General features: G+C 43.0%; 1 long non-coding RNA gene across 1 annotated transcript; it reads right to left on the reverse strand.

The window, feature by feature from the left end:
• Window positions 1–19,615: 19,615 nt before the first annotated feature.
• LOC127316773 (uncharacterized) lies at window positions 19,616–20,640 on the reverse strand. The gene is made up of 2 exons (XR_007860629.1): window positions 20,070–20,640; window positions 19,616–19,983 (listed from the first exon to the last, which is right to left on the reverse strand). It is a non-coding gene; the product is annotated as an uncharacterized lncRNA (long non-coding RNA).
• Between the last annotated feature and the right edge of the window lie 1,662 nt (window positions 20,641–22,302).

Below are 22,302 nucleotides of genomic sequence, written 5' to 3' on the forward strand. Positions count from 1 at the left end.
CCAATGCACTAGGAACCACACCGAGCTCTACAATGAACCTCTTCATCCATACCGCTTCCGATGAAGCCTCCGAAGCCGCTATGTACTCTGATTCCGTTGAAGACTTCGCCACCGTGCAATCGCTTTCGAGCTTGCCCAGCTTATCGCAGCACCATTCAATATAAACACGTACCCAGACTGTGACTTAGAGTCATCAGGATCAGTGTTCCAACTTGCATCGGTGTAACTGCTTACAACGAGCTCTTGGTCACCTCCATAACAAAGAAACATATCCTTAGTTCTTTTCAAGTACTTCAGGATATTCTTGACCGCTGTCCAGTTGTTCCATTCCTGGATCACTTTGATATCTGCTAGTCAAACTAACGGCATGTGCTATATCCGGTCTAGTACATAGCATGGCATACATGATAGATCCCACTGCCGAGGCATAGGGGATGTTACACATCCTTTCTCTTTCTTCTCGTAGCCGGGTCCTTGAGTTTTACTCAATACCTTGCCTGGTAACATAGGTAAGAACCCTTTCTTACTTTTGTCCATTCTAAACTTCTTTAGAATCTTGTCCAGATATGTACTCTGTGATAGCCCTATTAGGCGTCTTGATCTATCTCTATAAATCTTGATGCCTAATATATACGATGCTTCACCAAGGTCTTTCATTGAAAAACTATTATTCAAATAACCCTTAACACTGCTTAATAGTTCTATATCATTCCCGATCAATAATATGTCATCTACATATAATATCAGGAATGCTACAGAGCTCCCACTCACTTTCTTGTAAATACAGGCCTCTCCATGACACTGTATAAACCCGAAGTCTTTGATCACCTTATCAAAGCGTCGGTTCCAACTTCTTGATGCTTGCTTCAGTCCATAGATTGAACGCTGAAGTTTGCATACTTTGTCAGCATTTTTAGGATCGACAAAACCTTTGGGTTGTACCATATACAACTCTTCCTCAATGTCTCCATTAAGGAACGCCGTTTTGACATCCATCTGCCAAATCTCATAATCGAAAAATGCAGCTATTGCTAACAAAATCCTCACAGATTTTAGCTTCGCTACAGGTGAGAAAGTCTCATCGTAGTCAACTCCTTGAATTTGTCGGAAACCCTTTGCGACAAGTCGAGCTTTATAGACAGTAATATTACCATCAGCATCTGTTTTTCTCTTGAAGATCCATTTATTCTCGACAGCCTTTCGGCTATCAGGTAAATCTACTAAAGTCCATACTTTGTTATCATACATGGATCCCATTTCGGATTTCATGGCTTCTTGCCATTTGTTGGAATCTGGGCTCATCATCGCTTCTTCATACGTCGCAGGGTCCTCATCATTGTTATCTACAATCATGACATTTAGACAAGGATCATACCAATCAGGAGTGGCACGTTCCCTTGTCGATCCGCGAGGTTCAAGTAGTTTCCTCGTTCGAAGTTTCATGATCATTATCATTAGCTTCCTCTGTTGCCGGTGTAGGCGGTACAGGTACAACTTCCGGCATCGCGCTACTCTGATCAACAAGTATAGATTCATCAATCTCATCGAAGTTCTACTTTTCTTCCAATCACTTCTTTAGTGAGAAATTCTTTCTCAAGAAAGGTTCCGTTCTTAGCAACAAAGATTTTGCCTTCGGATCTGTGATAGAAAGTGTACCCTATAGTTTCCTTAGGGTATCCTATGAAGACGCATTTCTCCGCTTTGGGTTCCAGCTTGTCCGGTTGTAACTTCTTTACATAGGCTTCGCAACCCCAAACTTTCAGGAACGACAGCTTAGGTTTCTTATTAAACCATAATTCATACGGTGTCGTTTCTACGGATTTTGATGGTGCTCTATTTAAAGTGAATGCGGCTGTCTCTAATGCATAACTCCAAAATGATAACGGCAAATCAAGAAGAGACATCATACTACGAACCATATCTAAGAGAGTTCGATTACGACGTTCGGACACACCGTTTCGTTGAGGTGTTCCCGGCGGTGTCAATTGTGAAAGTATTCCGCATTTCTTTAAATGCATGCCAAACTCATAACTCAGATATTCTCCTCCACGATCAGATCGTAGAAATTTGATCTTCTTGTTACGTTGATTTTCTACTTCACTTTGAAATTCCTTAAACTTCTCGAAAGTTTCGGATTTATGTTTCATGAAATAGATATACCCATATATACTCAGATCATCTGTGAAGGTTAGAACATAACGATAACCACCGCGCGATGCTACGCTCATTGGTCCACATACATCGGGATGTATGATTTCTAATAAGTCGTAGGCTCGCTCCATCATACCAGAAAATGGAGTCTTTGTCATTTTTCCCATTAGACATGCTTCGCATCTATCAAGTGACTCAAAGTCAAGTGATTCAAGTAATCCATCAAGATGGAGTTTCTTCATGCGTTTCACTCCAATATGACCAAGACGACAAGTGCCACATATAAGTAGAATTATCATTAAGTTTAATTCGCTTAGCATCAATGTTATGTATGTGCGTATCACTACTATCGAGATCTAATGAAATAAGCCATTCTTTTGTGGTGCTCGACCATAAAAGATATTATTCATAAAAATAGAACAACCATTATTCTCAGACTTGAATGAATAACCGTCTTGCATTAAACAAGATCCAGATATAATGTTCATGCTCAACGTAGGTACATAATAGCAATTATTTAGGCTTAAAACTAATCCCGAAGGTAGATGTAGAGGAAGTGTGCCGACTGCGATCACATTGACCTTGGATCCATTTCCAACGCGCATCGTCACTTCATCTTTCAGCGAGTTGTCGTTTATTCTTTAGTTCTGTTTCGAGTTACAAATATGAGCAACCTAACCAAGATCAAATACCTGTACTAGAACGAGAACTAGTGAGATAAACATCTATAACATGTATATCAGATATACCTTCTTTCTTCTTCTTGACAAGGCCGCTCTTCAGATCTGCCAAATACTTGGAGCAATTACGCTTCCCGGTGTCCCTTCTCCTTGCGATAATAGCACTCAGCATCAGGCTTAGGGCCGTTCTTAGGTTTCATAGGAGGCGTGGCAGCTTTCTTGCCACCCTTCTTGAATTTTCCCTTAGACTTGCCCTGTTTCTTGAAACTGGTGGTCTTGTTGACCATCAACACTTGGTGCTCTTTCTTGATCTCAATCTCAGCAGCTTTTAGCATGCCAAAGAGTTCAGTAACTCCTTGTTCATGTTACGCATATTGTAGTTCATCACAAAGTTCTTGTAACTTGGTGGCGATGATTGAAGGACACGATTAATCCCGATCTGTTAGGAATCACTATTCCCAAGTCATCGAGTTTCTTCGCATGCCCGGTCATGGCGAGCATGTGCTCACTAACGGAGCTGCCTTCTTCCATCATACAAATGAAGAAATGTTTCGATGCTTCATAGCATTCCACTGCCGCATGAGTCTCGAATATAGCTTTCAGCTCATTCATCAACTCATGAGGATCATGGTGCTCAAAACGTTTTTGAAGATCGGATTCCGTGACCGCACAGGATGGCACACCGAACTTGAGAGTACCGAGTTTTCCGATTCGCGTAAACAGCTTTTACTTCATCGGATTCATCTTCAGGAGGGTCACCTAGCGGTGCATCAAGCACAAATTGCAGATTTCCGCCAGAGAGGAAGATCCTCACATGACGGAACGATCGGTGAAGTTGCTACCGTTGCTCTTAAGTTTCTCTTTCTCTAGGAACCGATTAAAATTGATTGGGGACGCCATCTCTACAACATATATTTGCAATAGTTTAGACTAAGTTTATGACAAATTGAGTTCAAATTTTAATTCAACATAATTAAAAACCTAAGTGAACTCCCACTCAAAACAATATCCCTCGCATTGTCTTAGTGATCACACGAACCAAATCCACCGCACCTAAACCCGATCATCACGAGAAAAGGTGTGATTTCAATGGCGAACACTCAAAGTGTTCATCATATCAACCATATGATTCATGCTCTACCTTTCGGTATCACGTGTTCCGAGACCATGTCTGTACATGCTAGGCTCGTCAAGGCCACCTTAGTATCCGCATGTGCAAAACTGTCTTGCACCCGTCATATGTACTTATTGAATCTATCACACCCGATCATCACGAGGTGCTTGAAACGACAAGACTTGGCAACGGTGCTACTAAGGATGAACACTTTATTATCTTGAGATTTTAGTGAGGGATCATCTTATAATGCTACCGTCGCGATCTAAGCAAAATAAGATGCATAAAAAGGATTAACATCACATGCAGTTCATATGTGATATGATATGGCCCTTTTGTTCTTGCGCCTTTGATCTTCATCTCCAAAGCACGGATATGATCTCCATCATCTTCGGGCATGATCTCCATCATCGTCGGCGTAGCGTCAAGGTCAATGGCGCCGTCTTCATGATTGTCCTCCATGTAGCAACTATTACAACTACTTTGAAATACTACTCAACATGAAAATTAAAGACAACCATAAGGCTCCTGCCGGTTGCCACAATACAATAATGATCATCTCATACATATTCATCATCACATTATGGCCATATCACATCACCAAACCCTGCAAAAACAAGTTAGACGTCTCTAATTTGGTTTGCATATTTTACGTGGTTTAGGGTTTTCGAGAGAGATCTAATCTACCTACGAACATGAACCACAACGTTGATACTAATGTTTTCAATAGAAGAGTAAATTGAATCTTTACTATAGTAGGAGAGACAGACACCCGCAAAGCCTCTTATGCAATACAAGTTGCATGTCGAACGAGGAACAAGTCTCATGAACGCGGTCATGTAAAGTTAGTCCGAGCCGCTTCATCCCACTATGCCATAAAGATGCAAAGTACTCAAACTAAAGATAACAAGAGCATCAACGCCCACAAACCATTGTGTTCTACTCGTGCAACCATCTATGCATAGACACGGCTCGATACCACTTTGTAGGATAACGTTGCATAGAAAACAAAAATTTTCCTACGGCGAACACGCAATCCAAGCCAAGATGCAATCTAGAAGACGGTAGCAACGAGGGGGTATCGAGTCTCACCCTTGAAGAGATTCCAAAGCCTACAAGATGAGGCTCTTGTTGCTGCGGTAGACGATCACTTGCCGCTTGCAAAAGCGCGTAGAAGATCTTGATCACGATCGGTTCCGGCGCCACGAACGGGCAGCACCTCCGTACTCGGTCACACGTTCGGTTGTTGATGAAGACGACGTCCACCTCCCCGTTCCAGCGGGCAGCGGAAGTAGTAGCTCCTCTTGAATCCGACAGCACGACGGCGTGGTGTCGGTGGCGGTGTAGAAGTCCGGCGGAGCTTCGCTAAGCTACGCGGGCAATATGAAGTGGAGGAGCAAAGCTAGGGTTTGGGAGGGGGTGGCCGGCCACTCAAGGGGGGCGGCCAAGCTATGGTCTTGGGGTGGCCGGCCCCCTCCCTTGGCCCCTCATTATATAGGTGGATCCCAAGTGTTGGTGTCCAAGTCTTCGAATAAGACCCGAAACCAAAACCTTCCATAGGAGGGGAAACCTAGCCCAACTAGGACTCCCACCCAAAGGTGGGATTCCCACCTCCCATGTGGGGGGTGGCCGGCCCCCTATGGTGGAGTCCACTTGGGACTCCACCCCCACTAGGGCTGGCCGGCCATGGACTTCCTTGGTGGTTTCTTCCGGACTTTTCTAGAACCTTCTAGAACCTTCCATAGAACCTTCCGCGACATTTTATTTCACATAAAATGACATCCTATATATGAATCTTATTCTCCGGACCATTCCGGAACTCCTCGTGATGTCTGGGATCTCATCCGGGACTCCGAACAAATATTCGAACTCCATTCCATAATTCAAGTACTACCATTTCAACATCCAACTTTAAGTGTGTCACCCTACGGTTCGAGAACTATGTGGACATGGTTGAGTACTCACTCCGACCAATAACCAATAGCGGGATCTGGAGATCCATAATGGCTCCCACATATTCAACGATGACTTTAGTGATCGAATGAACCATACACATATATTACCAATTCCCTTTGTCTCGCGATATTTTACTTGTCCGAGGTTTGATCTTCGGTATCACTCTATACCTTGTTCAACCTCGTCTCCTGACAAGTACTCTTTACTCGTACCGTGGTATGTGGTCTCTTATGAACTCATTCATATGCTTGCAAGACATTAGACGACATTCCACCGAGAGGGCCCAGAGTATATCTATCCGTCATCGGGATGGACAAATCCCACTGTTGATCCATATGCCTCAACTCATACTTTCCGGATACTTAATCCCACCTTTATAGCCACCCATTTACGCAGTGGTGTTTGGTGTAATCAAAGTACCTTTCCGGTATAAGTGATTTACATGATCTCATGGTCATAAGGACTAGGTAACTATGTATCGAAAGCTTATAGCAAATAACTTAATGACGAGATCTTATGCTACGCTTAATTGGGTGTGTCCATTACATCATTCACACAATGACATAACCTTGTTATTAATAACATCCAATGTTCATGATTATGAAACTAATCATCTATTAATCAACAAGCTAGTTTAAGAGGCATACTAGGGACTTCTTGTTTGTCTACATATCACACATGTACTAATGTTTCGGTTAATACAATTCTAGCATGATATATAAACATTTATCATAAACATAAAGATATAAATAATAACCACTTTATTATTGCCTCTAGGGCATATCTCCTTCAGTGGCGAGGTGGTCCTGGCAGAGGAGCAAGCTGAGAAGAGGGAGGTCGACGAGCTCGGGGACATGGCCGGCATGGCCATGCCCTAGCTTGCTCTCTCTCTCTCTTAGCCTCACTATGCCTCAATTAAGGTTTAAGGGGACCAGGGAGCACAATGTGATAGGTTAGGTTAGTTTAGGTGAGGTAGATTCACTATTTGCAACTATTGCAAATAGTGCCCGAATTTGGAAAATGCAAAAATAACCAAATTTGAAATAATTCAAATGGTGAAAGTTTTTGAAATGTGAGTGTTGATATAAGTTGTAAATGACCAGAGAGGTTTCGAGGTGGTGGTGGAAAAATTAGAATTCAAAAGTTGGCCAAAATGGCTAAGTGTAGATTGTTGCATATGTGAGAAAGTTGGAACTTTGGAGGAGCCTTGCTCATGATCAAAGATGAATTTGGCATGATGATCTTCACCAAAGTTGTTCACCTTGATGTTGACTTTGAAATGGTGCAAAGAGTTAGCAAGAGTTGGTTTGGGAAAAATGAATGGCAAGGGCTCAAAGTGGTGATCAGACTAGAATTGTCAAAATTGACCATTATCATATGTGAGTTGGATTTGTGTTTGAATTTCATTTGAATTGTGAATCTTTGATTCCAAAAGTTGTAGTAAGTGTTTAATAACATTACTCAACTAATGGTGAAGACCAAATAGGTCTAGGGTCAAAATTTATAAAAATGCCATAGGGCATATGTGAGGGTTTTTAGGGTTTTGCATTTTATGGAATTTCTTCCTCTTTGATTTATTTGGTTGGTGATCTTCATATGATCACATTAGGGTTTTAGAGCATATCAAATACAAGTAAAAGCAATCATCATGGCATATCACTCAAATGCACAAGTCCTATGCATGGTACTATATGCAAATAGAAAAGTTTTTGTTGGTTTGAAATTTTGCTTTCTGGAATTCTCTAACTTTCTTTTTATTGAAATTTGGGGTGTTACAAACCCTTCCCCCTTACAAAAGATCTCGTCCCGAGATCAAAAAGAAAGTTAGGTACTAAAGAGATCTGGGTACTCCTTCTTCATGAAGTCTTCGCGTTCCCATGTGGCTTCATCCTCGGTATGATTGCTCCATTGGATCTTCAGAAACTTGATGCTTCGGGTGCGGGTGGTTCGGTAAGCTTCTTCCAGGATGCGAATCGGCACTTCGCGGTAAGTCAGATCCTGGTTGATATCCACCAATCGGTGATCGATGTTCTTGAACACTTCGGTCTTCTCCGGGACTTCAAGGCACTTCCGGAGAAGTGAGATGTGAAACACGTCGTGCACAGCCGACATCTCTTCAGGCAACTCCAGCTGATAAGATACTTCACCTCGGCGGCTGAGGACTTTGAAAGGTCCGACATAGCGGGGTGCAAGCTTTCCTTTCAGTTGGAACCTTTGCATTCCTTTCAAGGGGGATACCTTGAGATAGACGAAGTCTCCGATCTCAAAGGTCATCTCCCGACGTCTCTTGTCGGCGTAGCTCTTCTGTCTTGATTGCACCGTCTTGAGGTACTCGCGGATCTTGTGGACTTTCTCTTCGGCTTCACGAAGAACATCTGGGCCAAAAACTTGGCTCTCTCCGACTTCTGACCAGTTCAGGGGGGTACGGCACTTCCTTCCGTACAAGGCTTCAAAGGGGGCCATCTGTAGGCTGGCTTGATAGCTATTGTTGTAGGAGAATTCTGCGTAAGGTAGGCAGTCTTCCCACTTGGATCCGTATTCCAGTACGCATGCTCTAAGCATGTCTTCCAAGATTCGGTTTACTCTCTCAGTCTGTCCGTCGGTCTGAGGGTGATAGGCGGTGCTGAAATTTAGGCGAGTGCCTAGTCCTTCATGCACTTTCTGCCAGAACCTTGAGGTGAACTGTGATCCTCTATCTGACACGATCGATTTGGGGGTTCCGTGCAGAGCGACTATTCTGGAGATGTAAAGTTCAGCTAGCTTTGGGCCTTGATAGGTGGTTTTGACGACGATGAAATGGGCGACTTTGGTCAATCTATTGACAACTACCCATATTGAATCATTGCCTTTGCTGGATTTGGGGAGTCCGGTGATAAAGTCCATTCCTACGGAGTCCCATTTCCATTCCGGAATCTGGAGGGGTTGTAACAGTCCGGTGGGTCGTTGATGTTCTGCCTTGACTCTCTGACAGATGTCACACTTAGCGATATAGCTACCGATCTCTCTCTTCATTCCGTGCCACCAAAATTGTTCTTTTAGGTCTTGGTACATCTTGGTACCTCCGGGGTGGATTGAATAAAGGGTGTCATGGGCTTCTTGCAGGATGACTTGTTTCAAGTCAGATTCCGATGGTACGCAGAGACGTTCTTTGTACCAAAGAACTCCAGCTTCGTCTACGGTGAATCCGGGGGCTTTTCCTGCGGCTATCTACTTCTTTATTCCGTCAATGCTGGCGTTGTCCTTCTAGGCTTCCTTGATCTGACTAACCAAGGTGGGTTGCAGTTCTATGCTGGCTAGGAATCCCTCACTAACAAGTTCAAGTCTGAACTGTTCAAACTCTTGATGCAAGCTGGGCTGTTCGGTTGCGAGCATGGAGTTCAACTGGCACGGCAGTCGACTCAAAGTATCCGCTACCACATTGGCCTTGCCGGGGTGGTAGTGAATCTCCATGTCATAATCCTTGATCAGTTCGATCCATCGGCATTGTCTCATGTTCAACTCTTTCTAGGTGAATATATATTTGAGGCTTTCGTGGTCGGAGTAGATCTCGCATCGATTACCCATGAGGTAATGACGCCAAACTTTCAAGGCTAAGACCACGGCTGCAAGCTCGAGGTCATGGGTTGGGTAGTTCTGTTCATGTTGCTTGAGTTGTCTTGAAAGGTAGGACACAACCTTGCCTTCTTGCATAAGCACGCATCCAAGTCCAGTCTTGGAGGCGTCGCAATATACGTCAAAGGGCTTTGCGATATCTGGCATGATCAGGATTGGGGCTGTTGTCAGTCTACTCTTGAGCTGTTGAAAGCTCTCTTCGCATTTGTCGGTCCACTCAAACTTTCTGTCCTTTTTCAGCAGTTGGGCCATTGGTCGAGCGATGCTCGAAAAACCTTCTACAAATCTGCGGTAGTATCCGGCTAATCCAAGAAAAGCGCGGACCTCGGTTTGTGTGGTTGGGGCTTGCCATTCCATAACAGTTTTGATTTTGGCGGGATCTACGGCAATTCCTCCTGCAGACAAGATGTGTCCCAGGAATCCAACTTCTTCCAGCCAAAATTCACATTTGCTGAACTTGGCATACAACTTGTGCTGTCTAAGGGTTTCTAGGACAATCTCCAAATGCTGTTCATGTTCCTCTTCGGACTTGGAGTAGACGAGGATGTCGTCGATGAATACAACGCCAAACTTGTCCAAAAAGTTCATGAAGATCTTATTCATGAGATTCATAAAATAAGCGGGGGCATTGGTCAGTCCAAACGACATGACGTTGTACTCATACAACCCATATCTGGTGGTAAAGGCAGTTTTTGGAATGTCGGTGGCTCGGATCTTTAGTTGGTGGTATCCAGTCCTAAGATCTATCTTGGAGAAAACTCTGGATCCGGTGAGTTGATCAAACAAGTCTTCTATCTTGGGTAGGGGGTATTTGTTTTTGATGGTGACATCGTTAAGCTTACGGTAGTCCGTGCATAAACGATTTGCACCATCTTTCTTGTCGACAAACAAGACGGGGGATCTCCAGGGGGATGCACTTGGTCTAATCAAACCTTTGTCCAACATGTCATCTATTTGCTTCTTCAGTTCCACGAGCTCGGTTGCGTTCATGCTGTAGGCTCGCTGGGCTATGGGTCCAGTTCCGGGGAGTAACTCGATGATAAACTCGATATCCCGATCCGGGGGCATACCGGGTAGATCATCCGGAAACACATCAGGGTAGCGACAAACGACCCTGATTTGATCCAGAGTTGGCTTGGATACACTTTGGTTGCAGGTGAATTTCCTGGGTAGTTTTTCAGAGACGTGCTCAACTACGATACCTGTGCTGCTAGTCATGGTTATGGCTTTCTTGGCACAGTCTATCAATCCATTGTGCTTGGACATCCAGTCCATTCCTAGGATAACTTCCAAACCTTTGGTTCCAAGTATGATTAGATTTGCAAAGAAATCTACATCATGGATTTTGATTGGCACATTTTTGCAAAATTTTCTAGCTTTGGTGGTTGATCCGGGGATTTGAACTATCATAACATGCTTCAAACTGAGAGGTTGAATTTTACTTGTTGATGCAAAGTCTTCGGTGACAAAGGAATGAGATGCTCCAGAATCAAACAACACTACGCGAGGGATGTGGTTGACAGAAAACATACCCAGTACAACATCTGGTGCTTCCTGGGCTTCTTCGGCGTTCATGTGGTAGAGGCGGCCGTTGCGGTTGTTGGGGTTGTTGGGGGCGAACTTCTTGCCGGTGGAGACACGGCGTTGCTGCTGAGCAGGTGCAGCGGTGTTGCCGGCGAGCTTGGCAAGATGCTTGGGACACTCGTTGGAGTAGTGCCCCACTACACCACACTCATAACAAGTGATAGTGGTCTTGTCCTGCTTGTTCGCAACGGGCACGGCATTGCTTCCGGTTCTGGGGGCGGTGTTGGTGTTGGTGTTGTTGTTGTTAGGGGCTCGGGGTGGAGCGCGGTTGTAGTTGTTGTTGTTGTTGTTGTTGTAGTTGTTGTTGTTGTAGCCTCCTGACTTGGAGTTTCCTCCACTCCGGTTCTGATAACCGGGGCGAGAGTTCTGCATCTGTGGCTTGTTGTTTCTCGGAGTGAAACCTCCGCTTGAGCTAGGGCGAAACTTCTGGGGGTGGCTTGATCCACTCTGATTCGTCATGCGGCGCTTGCGGTTCTGATAACCGGGGCGAGAGTTCTGCATCTGTGGCTTGTTGTTTCTCGGAGTGAAACCTCCGCTTGAGCTAGGGCGAAACTTCTGGGGGTGGCTTGATCCACTCTGATTCGTCATGCGGCGCTTGCGGTTCTCATTGGCTTGGTTTAACTTGCCCTCCATCTGGATGGCGGAGTCAACAAGGGCTTCGAGGTCGGCGAAGGGGATGTTGACGAGGACAGTCTGCATCTCATCATGCAGTCCGTTCAGGAATCTCTCCTTCCTCTTCTCAACGGTGTCGGTCTCATCAGGGGCATACCTTGACAAACTGAGAAACTTGTCACGGTATTCAACCACCGTCATGCGACCTTGTTTCAGTTCACGGAATTCATCCCTCATCTTCTTGATAAGACCCGGGGGTACATGGTACTTGCTGAACTTGAGTTTGAAATCCTCCCAAGTCATGAATTGACCTCCGTTCATGGCACGGGTGCTTGTCCACCAAGCGCGGGCTGGTCCAGCGAGATAGTGAGTGGCGAACAAGACTTTCTCGTTGGCTTCCACTCCGGCTACCTCCAGATTGTTCTCCATAGTCTGGAGCCAATCATCGGCGTCGAGGGGCTCCTCGGTCTTGCTAAACACCGGAGGGTTGGTGTTTTGGAAGTTCTTGAGCTTGGATCCGGGGTGGTCATGATTTCCATGGCCTTGGTTGGCGATGTTCTGCAAGGCGGTGAGGTTGGCTTGGCGTTCGGCTCTTTCGGTTTCCCGGTCTGCAAGCATGGTTTGCAGTAGTTGCAGCATCGCGTCGTTGGTGCGATTTGGAGGGGCCATCTGAAGATGTAGAAGATTATGAGATAAGAGGGAACAATCTATGGTTCATTTTGGTGAAGTTTGAAAAACATTTGAAAATTTGTAATCTTTTCATGACAAACATAACATTCATTCATTCATGCAACACATAGTACAAACTACACACATACGTTGAGTACTCGCAAACTAATACTAATGTAAGTGCTAGACATTCTAGTAGGGTTGCTAAGCTCTAGTTTATTTGCATAAAGCTAGTTTTAGTTCACAAAGATTGAGAAAAGCTTGTTCAAGTGCTAACTAACTCAAGTGGGAACATTAGTGTCATTCCCACCATTCAAGTGGTGATTTCAATTCAATTCACCACAAGTCATTTCACCATCATCCTTTTCAACATCATTTTCAAAGATATGACATCGGAAACTGTATGGCCTTTCCAACCGTCTGTAACCGTGGACGCGGCTATTCGAATAGGTTTACACTCTGCAGAGGTTGCACACTTGTGCCACAACATTTGATTTCATCCGTCGGGATTACCCCGAATCATCGTAACACAGTACGCGGATCATCAACCATAACCTTTCACTTACAAGTCCTAGTATGAGCACCTCTCTCCATGAGATTGGCCTCCCAGTGAAGACCAACTGTCAACCTGGGAACTGCACAGGGCTTGGCCGTACAATTCACCTCAATTTCACATCATTTCTCAACAACGGAGGCAGCCTCAAGCGTAACCCCTATGACGTGTGTTCAGAGGGAACCCATACTAAGACGCATAAACTTCCAGTTAAGCCCTACCCATAATCAGGTATTGTGGGGTACTTAATAATTGGAAAGGTATCGCATTCAAACCAACATCATTGTTTATCAAAAATCACCATCTTCTCTTGTTCACATTCACCTTCAAAAATCATTCAATGGAATGCATCTTCATTCCAAGGTTTCAAATTCATTTCAAATTCACATTGTTCCCATCTAGAGTAGTCAAGTTTTATTTCATTAGCACTAGCTCTAAATCATGAGGGGTGCTACCTTGCTTTGCTTGATAGAGACTAACTCATTACTCTAGTAACCAACTTGTACTTTGACCAAAGTTAACTATAAAAGTAACTCATTTAAAAAACAAGTAAAACTTGTAAAGTAAAAACTTGGGATAGGTTCATGTAAGAAAAGATAAGAATCATGGTGCCTTGCCCCAAGGGGCTTTGCACTTTGCAAGAATATTAGCTTGCCTTGGTAGTTCTCAAACTGTTCCTCCTCCTCCTCTTGGTAGCAACCTTCTTCTTCGGCGTACTCTCCGGTGCTACCGTCTAAATTTGAATACGAGTATAATCTTCTATTATATTATTAAAACAACAAACACTCTATGGCTAAGATTTTGCGAAAAGGTAACATACGGTCAAGATTCAGATTTAATGATTTGCTTCCGCGTAAGAAACGATTCGGCAAGAAAATACTTAACCTAGGCTAACCCCATCTTTCACGGGAGATATACATCTTAGATCGGGGTCCTGTACTCTGGCGGCTCTTGGCAGCTTCGCATCTCAGCCCCGCCGCGCGCCGTACATCCGGCCCCTACCAACGTATACAAGTGCTGGGGACCGGCGGACCTGCACCGCCACATCCGGCAACAGCTAAAATCGCGCTTAAGCCAAGGAGAATCCTAATGGGAAACCGGCGAGGTTCTACCATGGCGGCTGCAATGGACAAGGACTTTGGCAGTTCTACACCAAGTAAGATTACCTTTTAACATCCAAAAAGTCCATATTATTTTGCAGCCACTAGATTGCACTCTGCATAAATTCAGGAATTAGTAGTGGGACCGTCGATCTGATCTGGTAACATCTGCATGTAACAACTCTGCATGACTACAAGATCATGATACGATGTCCAAGATAACAATTTTCACCATTAAGTGCACACTTACTCGGGAGAATAAATCTGATAGCGAGATATAGACTCTGACGAGATGGTAGATGGTAGACTGAGAACTGAGTTCTAGCTCAGTGGCAAGGCAAGCGAGTGCGCAGCCAGCCCACCCGGTTTCGAATCCCCATCCGTGATAATTTCGCAGGAGGAGCGAATAAACCGGGTTATCATCCATCCGCGGGGAGAGTTTCATCCTACCTAACAACGTATAGCCAAGGGAGGGATCATTCCCCCGTTGGTCAACGTAGATGGTAGACTGAAGCCTAGGTGAAATATGATGATTAACTGGGTTTATAATAGAGAAAAAGAAGCAGACGAAGAAACAGTTCAGTTGCATGTTTGGAAAGAGCAGGTTGGACACCTAATTGTTCAGAAGGACACTGATCTTCAGTTCTGAAGTCTGCACATGTCTTTCCATCTTTCATATCTATGTTTTTTTATGCAATTTCATCTCTATATTTTTTAACGGCACTTGCAATTTGGAACAGCGTAGCAAGACGTACCACGTGATACAGTCGGAAATTAGGCCCTCGGTGGAGGTAGAGTTCAGGGAACGAGTTGTGAGTTTGTTACCGTCGATGTGACAGAGCATGCACTCTGATCTGAGGCACCGAGAGATATATTATGGCGACCAGTGCTTTAACAAATTGCTTCCGCTACAAGGCGTCGTTAAATTCTAGGTAAGCACAATACACCACTCCTTGCATCTGAGGTTTGATGGCATTGTACACGGTAAAATGACTTGAGGATATGGTCAATGGATATAACAAAGCTGGACCAGGGTGACCAAGAGGGCAAGAGGTAAGGACCAAGCTGGGTACTAAATTCGTAAGTGCTCTTTGTCATCCTCATGAAGATAAATTTATCATTGATAGGAGTATTGGAGATTTCCTAAATATTTATTCTGCAATGATTTAGGTGTAAGGAAGTCACTGCCTAAAGTATACTAAAAACGATGAGCAGATTAATCAAGTCATGTACTCAGACGTTTATACTGAAGAAACCAATCTGCCGCCGCCAACTCCGCAGCTGCGCACGGCTCTACTGCATGTTTAGCTGCCATTTTCGGCACTGCCCACGTCTCCTTTTCCTCTCTGTCCCTGGCCGCTGCGCCGTGGTATGAACTTGAGGGTGAGCATCGCTCAGAATTGAAGCAGTGTGGACGATGATAGATCGGGCTCTGTTGAATAAAGCTCTCTGTTTCACCGCAACAAAAAAAGAAAACCACATGGACGCGCCAGGCAGTCAATAGTACCAATCGGCAACCTACAATGCACCCAGCGGCCGGCTGCAACGAGATGAAGTTTAGGCCTCAAGAAGCAGTACCACAAGCACTCTTGATGTCATGGACGTGGAGGCCATCTAGGATACACCAATCACGGGCAGGAGCCCTTCTAGAGGAGGAACTGTCATCTTCCGGAAGTTGTTGCGCAAGGACCTGCCTGAGTGCACTTTCTCAGCCCAGCAAATCTCGATCAATATGCACCCATATGTTGAGGTATGTAATCATCTGACATGCACAATAAAATTTATAATGCACATAGAAATTTCCATCATGCAAGACTAGGTCGCAGGAGAATTTTTGGAGCTTCCATATGATTCATTCGGGAGATTCACTTCCGCCAAAGATATGCTCACTCATTCTCCTAGAAAAAATATACTGTTATATGTTTTTGTAATGGGATCTGTACCTCCAGTTTTCTTTCAGCCAATGATACGGTAGGATATTTGTATCCCCTATCCTGGGAAGCACATATTATGCTCTGATTTGATGGCTAAACTCTTGATAGTGCTGTTTGCAGAGATAGAGTGGTATACATTCAAAAGGTCATGAAGATATCTGATCTTGACCAAAGCAGTATAATTATTGAGTTAATATCTGATTTATTTTTGAAATAAACTTTCTTCCTGCAAGGTGGGATGTGAGCTGAAGAACAATCATTCAGAAGATGTGTCAAAAGGTAATATGTTTTCACCATTCGGTGCTCTCATTAGTTGAATATGGGGCTGAATTTGAATACTTGTACCAGATGGTTGAGTGAAGCGTAGGACATAGTAATTTATAACTGGTCTCTGAAACATGATGTTCATGGTAAATGTGTAATTAAATGTTCTGTTAATGTTTTGTAAGTTATATTTTGAAAGGTACTTAGTGTACATATAACATGTTCTGTTTATCATCTAAATATTTAAAAATGTTCTGTTTATTACAAAATAATGAGGCCATTAAATTTCATAGCTATCATATTTTTTTCTTGGGATACCGCAAAGAAAATTCATTTACTTGCAGATGGCTGAATGAAATATACTACAGAGCTTTTTGGCCAGCAAGCATAAAATCCCTGCTTCTCCCTCTTGCAATCAATGCTCAAAACAATATCTAAAGCTCCAAAAAGATATAGCTACTGATTAGCTTCAGTCATGTAAATCACTACTGTCATTGTTTATATGTTTACTAGATGACCCGTTGCGCTATCGCGCAAGTGCAAATAAAAGAGTATTAATATGCCAATGAATGTTCACATATAGGACGGTAATTTAATAAATAATTTATTTCAGTGCTTAAATCTATATTTTTGGTGATTGCTCATGTCTTTAGTTGCTATATGAGCATCAAATGTGGCATTTATTTCTTATCCATCTAAATTTTACAGAATTATACATGATGTTTCATACCAAAATAGTTGTATGATGATCCTTCATGTATTGGTCATTTAAAGTTTATGCGGAGAGTATTTACGGTTCTATTAGATTCGCCTTCCATTTTTGCCATGAGATTTTGTTTTCCCATTTTCTGCTATTGTCCATTGATATTAAATATTTCACAATTTCTATAACTTGTCAGGCTTTACCATAACCACATTGGTAAGCAACATATGGCATAATCCCGTCGTAGTTACGGTCAATTTTTTTTTGGATGACCTTGGGTTTGGGTACTCTAGGGATTTGACAGTAAGAACATGTTAAAAAACTCCACGAGCTTCACACACGAGTTGGCGTGCCCCTACACTTTTTCTGTTGCACGTTATGAAGTTTTGTCAGAAATAAGCCAAAATAAACAATGACTAAACTGAAATAAACAATAAATTTCCGTAGCCAGAAAATCGTGCATCTTCCTCAAACCACGCAGGGAAATATTCATTTGAGAGCACAAAACTCAGCATTGATTCAAGATGGAAAACTGTGCATCTTCCTCAAATCACGCCTGTGATAAACAACCATGTCAAGATGTACCTGCCATTTTGATTCAAGATGTACGTACATCCCACTGCCAAAACCAAAATCTCAGCCAAAAATGGACCCGTAGTCGATAATTACAAGTGGAAGAGTAACAACCATGTGTCGGCAGGTTGTTACCTAAAATCGAAGAGTAAGAACCCCATGTCAGCTGGATTAAATCTGCAGTACATATTGCACTAAAGTTATGATAATATATATGACTTTATGCCAAAAAGAGGGAGGCTAGGTTCAAGGGGAAAAGTGAGGGCCCAGCTAGGACAAAATGCACCGGTTGATGTACGATTGATGTAGGATTGATGGTTCATGAAAATATTAGGGTAACAAAAATTCAGTGAAGATGGGAGCTTAAGTATATTTCTAATAGTCAAATCTCATACATATAAAAGCTCTAGAAAAATCTGCCATAGCACTTTCAGTAAACTGACACAATTGTTGCTACCTTGTAGCCTTGACGAAAGAAGAGAACGGGGTCAGCCGAAAAGTGTTTACTTATGGATGAACCAAAAAGTACTATCTTCAGTTTCCATCAAAAACTCAAAATCTTAACAGACGACATAGAACTAAGCAAAGTGACAAAGCAATTGTGTGCCCCCAAAATAAGAAGGCACTAATAATACCTAGCAGAAGGAGACCAAGAAACATCCACAAGTACAAGACATGCTCCAGAATGTAAAATCTGGTAGCAGTAGCAGGAAATTTGAGTTCTACAACAGGAATAAATGCCATGCTTAGTAACTGTACACCGAAGGTACTTCCCAGTAGGTTCATACCAGAATGGTTGGTAATGGATAGGTGGGTAAAATGGACTTTTCCGCTTCATAGTTGATCCGTCTCCCATTCTCTCGCCAAAAAGTTGAAAAGAATGAATATATTCCTTATAGCAGATAAAAATACGAGCAAAGCTTGTGAGGGGTACTTTAAGGAACTGGGGGTAACTTTAAGGAACTTGAAACTCTATAAAATAAAATGAAGGGTTGTACTGAATCTCTAGAAATAAATAGGCCACTTGTCTTGCTAATTTTCTCCCGGGATAGCACATATCTTGCTTTAGGCTGCTAGTTCAACAAGGTACTATGCATAGATTAATAATTCTAATCACCATATAATGTAGGTATTGATAAACTGAACACTTAGTCATGTACATTTTCTTTTAGAGTAAATAATGAATTAAAAGAACTTGTGATCAGACCAGATTTTTGAACAATGTGTGTTTCAGCTCATGGCTCTCGTATTTTGTTGGACTTTATCCAGCTAATATATAACATTGACATATTACATTAGCTATATGACTAATTTTGTTCGATGTTATCTGGTAGTTCCTATTACACAAAATTACTAACCACTGGTAAAATTGGCATTAAATGAATATCACCGTAGATGTCGATTAACGTAGTTTTCCTATGTTTATCCTAACAAACTTTTCATCAAATGACTTCCGCTCCTGGGATAATACAGAGAAACCTTACTAAGATAACTGAAACAAAGGTAAGCTCATCAAATCACCAACATCAAACTATAGTAAATATAACATCCAGGCACTGGAACCTAACAAGATAACAAATATTATGTCTGAAATACATCTACTATTCAAGCTGCAGAGCGGTAAACATATATTTGTAACACTGTAATTTTCTCCCTCTTGGCAGATCACAAGAAGAATTGTAAAATACACCAAAATTCACGCACAGAAAGCAACGACACAAAAGCTACAAAATAGATACGAATTCAGTGATAGCTAACCATATGGCGTGTGACATTCAACGAGTGGTGGAAAAGAACTTACCTCCATGGTTGATGGGTATTAAGTTCTTTTCTACAATTCGTTCTCCTCCATGTCTCAATGCCTCATTCCAGTTCTTGCACGAGACATGTTTTCTACAATTCGTTCTCCTCCATGTCTCAATGCCTCATTCCAGTTCTTGCACGAGACATGAGACTGAGAGTGCGGTGTTCTAGGGAAGCAAGCCGCCACCTCCTGGCCGTCCCTCCTCCTATGTGCATGCTGGATCTTGGTGGGCATGGGAGTGAGAGAGGATGAGTAATGTGGTAACACGAAACACTATGAAACAATGTCTAAGCACTGAAACAAAAGTTCAAGTGGAAAGTGGTGCATAAGAACAAAACAATCATAGCATACATGCAGCTCTCTTAGTTCAATTGAGCTTCTCCCTTGTACTCCCACCACACATCACTTTAATTTTACTCTTTCAACATACAATTTTTCCAATCCATTAAATCAATGCTAAAAACATGAGGGGAATCATGTCAAACATGGCCAGCAACAATTCTGTCCTCGTTACACAAGGAGGCAGTCAGGACCGCAGAGACGAGCCTGCGAGCATAACCAAACGGCAATCAAAACAAAACAGCAATAATATAGGCGGGATAAGTCAATAAACATACCTAAGTGGAGACAAACAATCTGACCTAGCCCATGACCCTAACAAAGACAAACTGGACCTGATATGACCAAATAAACAAATTACACCAGAGAATGACACAACAATTCGCCAAGAAATAGGAAATCAACCACACTGCACACTCACCTTGACCTCTAGCCTGACCAACCGACAGTGGTGGAAATTTAGCATTCATGCCTCTGCCCATCCCATGGCAACAAACGGCGAACACCAACCCAGGATCCAATCCTATAAAAGAGAGCTTGTTCACAGTCTATGATGTCTGGGACCATTTTCGTGTGCGACCGGTAGACAGAGGCAGGGGCGGGCGCTGGGCCGCGTCGCTCGTTCAGTCGTCGCTTGTATGGAGCGGTGAAAACCCTAGATTGGGATTGGTCCCTCCTCCTCCAATCCCTGCCTCCTCGCTCCTCCCCAATCCCTCATCTCTTCTCTTCCTCCCAAGCGGCCGAGCGGCCGCCTCTTGACAATGAGCTCCGATGGTGACGGCGAGCAGGGCAGGAATAGGCGGTCAGGGCGGCGGCGAGCAGGGAAGGATCCGTCGTGCCCACGACCAGCATGCTGATGGTCGTTGGGCAGTCATCATCCTCCACCAACTGCGGCCAACATCGTCCTCCTGTTGCGGTCACCATGATGTTGTCCGTCTGCGTGCTAAAGAACACCACGACCCAATGGCGGGCATCTCGTCCGGATTAGGCTCCTTCTCAATCATATAAAGTAATAACATGAGTAACACATCACGAAATTACGAATGCTCAAAGGCTTTATCAACAAAAAATGTTAAGTATGACTAAAAGCATAAAGAGCATAGTGCAGATTCTTTCAAAAAGAGATGTAATAAAATATATTAATGCCTATGCAAGCAATCCTACAAAACTATCGAATTAAAATTAAAACATGTGCACTGGCTTTATCTTGTAAAGTAGACCATCTGCACTAATACCTTAATGCACCCTTCTTAGCATACAGATGCAAGGTGACCATCTGCACTGAACACCTTAATGCAAGTTGGATATGACACCACTGAACACTATAATACACAACCCAAATGCAACTTTAGAAATGAAACAAATTGTATATTGATAATAGTGAAGTTCCCGCTTTTTAGAGAACCTTTTTACAAAGCTGTAATTCCAATAACCAAGGCCCAGCTACATCGCTGGCCATAACTGATAGTCGGCAACACTATCAAGCTGCAATAGGTGTTTGCGTGTAAACTACACAAGGCCAGCAGCGGGGCAAACTGAAAACCTTAGAGCATCATTATGATGACATAGTAGTAGTAGGTTAAGTCTGAGTTCAATCTTGCCGTGCTCCATGGTTTTCCTTTGCACAACCATCACTGATCCGACAACTTATACATGATCCAAGGAGTTGGTGGAAGAGCGGGTGGTGGCTGCTTCTTCTAGTGTGCCAGTGTTGTGTTGTAGCATCGCTTGAACCAACATTCAGTCCACCTACATAGAAGAGAATTTAAGGTTTGAGCACTTGCACTGAAATCCAATAGATGTAGCAGATTTCCAGTAGGTAACCGAATGGGAGCAAACAATTGCTTAGGGAACATAACATCATAAGCATGTAACCAAAAGAGCCAGTGTCTAAAACAATTACCCAGGAACAGCCTAGCCAATGTTCCAACAAAGACGACAATGACACTCCATGGAACCAAAAAAAAGCCCGTTGTTAATTATGTGCCAAATATTTGCTCCTCGGAAAAGAATAGGTTGCCTATAACATCCTGATATGATTAGTCAGCTTCTATCATCATATAATTATGGTCAATGTAGCAAATAAAAACTAAATACAAAGGACGCAATTATCATGTGTCAATCTCATGATCAGGCTGAACAATCATTTCACAGGGATATATATAAAACAAAAACAAGAACACATGCTGAATTAAAGAGTATTTTTGGTACAACAAAGTAAACACGAACTTAGCACAGAGCATAGAAAGCAGGAGAACACTAAACTATTCTCATTTAAGCATAACCAGGTCTCTCCTTCGCGCTACTCCCGCCGACATATAATCACCTCCTGCGAAGGCTTTAGAAACTAAACAGACATGATGGAGAACCTAAGAATGTCAGAATATGTGAAGAGGAGAAGATACACATAAAGAGGCTCACCTGCACCCGATTAAAACAGTGTGTTCGTCAGGCTGCCTCATCTCACCCGATACTGCTATCATCTCAATCTAAGTAAAAAGGAATCACAACCTGGGATAAAAAACGAACAAAACCATACACTAACATGTCATATCAAGATGAATCGGAGAGAGAAGAAAGTTTTTGATTGCCTACCTCATCGTTGTGTGATCACCGCCAGGAAGCTCTGCCATGAGCTAGAAGGATCTCCGCTT

Source organism: Lolium perenne, chromosome 7 (assembly GCF_019359855.2).
Source record: "Lolium perenne isolate Kyuss_39 chromosome 7, Kyuss_2.0, whole genome shotgun sequence".
Classification (NCBI taxonomy): domain Eukaryota; kingdom Viridiplantae; phylum Streptophyta; class Magnoliopsida; order Poales; family Poaceae; genus Lolium; species Lolium perenne.